Source organism: Anopheles stephensi, unplaced genomic scaffold (assembly GCF_013141755.1).
Source record: "Anopheles stephensi strain Indian unplaced genomic scaffold, UCI_ANSTEP_V1.0 ucontig158, whole genome shotgun sequence".
Lineage (NCBI taxonomy): Eukaryota > Metazoa > Arthropoda > Insecta > Diptera > Culicidae > Anopheles > Anopheles stephensi.
This window is the reverse complement of record NW_023405078.1, coordinates 22,501-27,500: the sequence shown is the minus strand read 5'-3', so window position 1 is coordinate 27,500 and position 5,000 is coordinate 22,501.

Below are 5,000 nucleotides of genomic sequence, written 5' to 3'. Positions count from 1 at the left end.
TCTGCAACACGGGCATTATCGAAAGATGGTTAAGTGGAGTCACCCAATGGGTGCCGTGCGTTATCAGGTACGTAATGCACAGTAGAGATACATTGTCGGGAGGTGGAACCCGAAAAATGTACAAGTCCGGGAATACGGGGTGCATCGTATGTAACGTTCGATGTACATATAAAGCCTGGTAGGTGTTGGGATTATATCTGCAACACGGGCATTATCGAAAGATGGTTAAGTGGAGTCACCCAATGGGTGCCGTGCGTTATCAGGTACGTAATGCACAGTAGAGATACATTGTCGGGAGGTGGAACCCGAAAAATGTACAAGTCCGGGAATACGGGGTGCATCGTATGTAACGTTCGATGTACATATAAAGCCTGGTAGGTGTTGGGATTATATCTGCAACACGGGCATTATCGAAAGATGGTTAAGTGGAGTCACCCAATGGGTGCCGTGCGTTATCAGGTACGTAATGCACAGTAGAGATACATTGTCGGGAGGTGGAACCCGAAAAATGTACAAGTCCGGGAATACGGGGTGCATCGTATGTAACGTTCGATGTACATATAAAGCCTGGTAGGTGTTGGGATTATGTCTGCAACACGGGCATTATCGAAAGATGGTTAAGTGGAGTCACCCAATGGGTGCCGTGCGTTATAAGGTACGTAATGCACAGTAGAGATACATTATCGGGAGGTGGAACCCGAAAAATGTACAAGTCCGGGAAAACGGGGTGCATCGTATGTAACGTTCGATGTACATATAAAGCCTGGTAGGTGTTGGGATTATATCTGCAACACGGGCATTATCGAAAGATGGTTAAGTGGAGTCACCCAATGGGTGCCGTGCGTTATAAGGTACGTAATGCACAGTAGAGATACATTGTCGGGAGGTGGAACCCGCAAAATGTACAAGTCCGGGAATACGGGGTGCATCGTATGTAACGTTCGATGTACATATAAAGCCTGGTAGGTGTTGGGATTATATCTGCAACACGGGCATTATCGAAAGATGGTTAAGTGGAGTCACCCAATGGGTGCCGTGCGTTATAAGGTACGTAATGCACAGTAGAGATACATTATCGGGAGGTGGAACCCGAAAAATGTACAAGTCCGGGAATACGGGGTGCATCGTATGTAACGTTCGATGTACATATAAAGCCTGGTAGGTGTTGGGATTATATCTGCAACACGGGCATTATCGAAAGATGGTTAAGTGGAGTCACCCAATGGGTGCCGTGCGTTATCAGGTACGTAATGCACAGTAGAGATACATTGTCGGGAGGTGGAACCCGAAAAATGTACAAGTCCGGGAATACGGAAAAGTTCCCCATGAAAGGCTGGGGATACAATTATTGATACAAATAATGTGCCTAAGGGTACATTTATTTTTCTAAGTCCCAGAAATCCGTCACTGAACATCACGACTTACAAACACATCTTCCCCCGGTCCTCCCATATACGGCACGGGGACAAGTATGAAGAATGAAAATCATGTGTGTATGGAACATATAATGTGCCTGAGAGCACTTTTTTTTTCTAAGTCCCAGAAATCCGTCACTGAACATCACGACTTACAAACACATCTTCCCCCGGTCCTCCCATATACGGCACGGGGACAAGTATGAAGAATGAAAATCATGTGTGTATGGAACATATAATGTGCCTGAGAGCACATTTTTTTCTAAGTCCCAGAAATCCGTCACTGAACATCACGACTTACGAAGACATGTTCCCCCGGTCCTCCCATATACGGCACGGGGACAAGTATGAAGAATGAAAATAATGTGTGTATGGAACATATAATGTGCCTGAGAGCACATTTTTTTTCTAAGTCCCAGAAATCCGTCACTGAACATCACGACTTACGAAGACATGTTCCCCCGGTCCTCCCATATACGGCACGGGGACAAGTATGAAGAATGAAAATCATGTGTGTATGGAACATATAATGTGCCTGAGAGCACATTTTTTTTCTAAGTCCCAGAAATCCGTCACTGAACATCACGACTTACGAAGACATGTTCCCCCGGTCCTCCCATATACGGCACCGGGACAAGTATGAAGAATGAAAATAATGTGTGTATGGAACATATAATGTGCCTGAGAGCACATTTTTTTTCTAAGTCCCAGAAATCCGTCACTGAACATCACGACTTACGAAGACATGTTCCCCCGGTCCTCCCATATACGGCACGGGGACAAGTATGAAGAATGAAAATCATGTGTGTATGGAACATATAATGTGCCTGAGAGCACATTTTTTTTCTAAGTCCCAGAAATCCGTCACTGAACATCACGACTTACGAAGACATGTTCCCCCGGTCCTCCCATATACGGCACGGGGACAAGTATGAAGTATGAAAATTTTTGGTCACAGCGTGAAATCCCTCTAATGATCATGAAAATAGCATCGGATCACTTATCTGACCATAAAAAGTGAACCAAAACCCTATTTGGACAAACTTTTTGGTCCTATGAAAAATTCACTTTTCATATATGTCATGGTCGAAAATTTTCTAAGTCCCAAAAAATCACATATTCTCGAATATCTCGAAAACTACGTATCGGACAGGAGTCAACCAAGGTGTTTTAGAAAGGTCTTTACAAGCTCTATTTAATGAGCCATAGCGACTTTCAAGTGATTTTTTGACACTTTTTCGCATATCGGCATCCTTGGTTCCCATACTGGCCATAGGCCATAGGGCACCGAACGGCCAACTTTTGGTCCGGGGGTGAAATTTTTTTTTCACGAGATTTTGATGAAAATTGCTTCGGAACGCGTTTCTAATAATGAAAAGTGAAACCAAACAGTATTTGCGAAGAAAAAATTGTCCTATGAAAAATTCACTTTTCATATATGTCGTGGTCGAAAATTTTCTAAGTCCCAAAAAATCACTTATTCTCGAATATCTCGAAAACTACTTATCGGACAGGGGTCAACCAAGGTGTTTTAGAAAGGTCTTTACAAGCTCTATTTAATGAGCCATAGCGACTTTCAAGTGATTTTTTGACACTTTTTCGCATATCGGCATCCTTGGTTCCCATACTGGCCATAGGCCATAGGGCACCGAACGGCCAACTTTTGGTCCGGGGGTGAAATTTTTTTTTCACGAGATTTTGATGAAAATGGCTTCGGAACGCGTTTCTAATAATGAAAAGTGAAACCAAACAGTATTTGCGAAGAAAAAATTGTCCTATGAAAAAATCACTTTTTCTTAGGGTACGGGTCAAAAATTTTCTAAGTCCCAAAAAATCACTTATTCTCGAATATCTCGAAAACTACTTATCGGACAGGGGTCAACCAAGGTGTTTTAGAAAGGTCTTTACTAGCTCTATTTAATGAGCCATAGCGACTTTCAAGTGATTTTTTGACACTTTTTCGCATATCGGCATCCTTGGTTCCCATACTGGCCATAGGCCATAGGGCACCGAACGGCCAACTTTTGGTCCGGGGGTGAAATTTTTTTTTCACGAGATTTTGATGAAAATGGCTTCGGAACGCGTTTCTAATAATGAAAAGTGAAACCAAACAGTATTTGCGAAGAAAAAATTGTCCTATGAAAAAATCACTTTTTCTTAGGGTACGGGTCAAAAATTTTCTAAGTCCCAAAAAATCACATATTCTCGAATATCTCGAAAACTACTTATCGGACAGGGGTCAACCAAGGTGTTTTAGAAAGGTCTCAACAAGCTCTAAATAATGGGCCATAGCGACTTTTTAGTGATTTTTTGACAAATTTTGTCATATCGGCATCCCGAGTTCCCATACTGGCCATAGGCCATGGGGCCCCGAACGGAAAAATTTTGGTCCGAGGGTCAAAATTTTTTTTCTCATAAATTTGTTCAAAACGCCGTCGGAACGCGCCTTAGATCATGAAAAGTGAAAAGAAACAGTATTTTGCAAAAGTTGGGGTGGCCTATGACTTACATGGCCACGTCCTAGGTCCGAGTTCCCGAGGTCGTGTTCTTCAGTGGCGGAAAAAAATGGCCACTTGTGGGAGATGCAAAATGTTCATTTTGTATTATAGGGGACACACTATCGAAGCGAAAATTTCAGAAATGGCCTAAAACGTGAAGAAATGATGGGGTATGTACGAAAAGAAGGTTTTTATGGTCAAACGGTGAAAATTTTTTTTTTATGAAAAATTTTGGTCTCCCACCGTTCATGAATTTCTAGGACCAAAAATCGAAAAATTTGAAAACTTCACGATCGAAAGGGAAACGCATATGTGGTGTTCCTAGGTGTGTACGGTGTACGAAAAACGGGTTCACGATGAGATATCAGGCAAATAAGTGGACCTAAAGTGAGTTATACGGGTAAGACGAGGTGTCCAAAGACCGAAATAGGGGTACCAACTGAGAACGAAATGAAGGTCCCCGAAGTCGCCATACAAGTTATAGGAGGTGTCCAAAGTACGAAAAGAGTTCCATATTCGGCTGTTCCTACTATATGGTTCCCTGATTGCTGCTCCAAGGAGTAGTGAGGAAGTGTCCAAAGGTCTGTTGGGGGTATCGAGGTGATACCCTCGACGGACAAAATGCACGAAAAGTGGTTCGATGATCTATCCTGTAGGTCGTACGGCAGCCATACCCGGCTGGAAGTACCGCGGTAATTCCGCAATAAAACGTTCGCCAGACGAACAAACAAATTGAATTAGCTCATCGTAGTGTACGGAAACGAAACGAAAATGTAAGGTGATTAGGGATCCGGGAGCAATCTCGCGATCCCATGGTTCGGTGTAAGAAATGATACGAAGTGTTCATAAGTCTCCTCTGGAGGCAGAACCATCGTAGCAAAGTTCGGGAACCCAAGGGTCACAAAAACTCGTAGGACGATATCCACGAATAATCGGGGACTTGTGGGGACTACCGTGCCCTGACAAGTCAACTACACCTTAACTGGTGATGGTCGTCCTACGGGGACCTGCGGGGAGCAAAAGGAGTCAGAAACAATCGTAGGACGATATCCACGAATAATCGGGGACTTGTGGGGACTACCGTGCC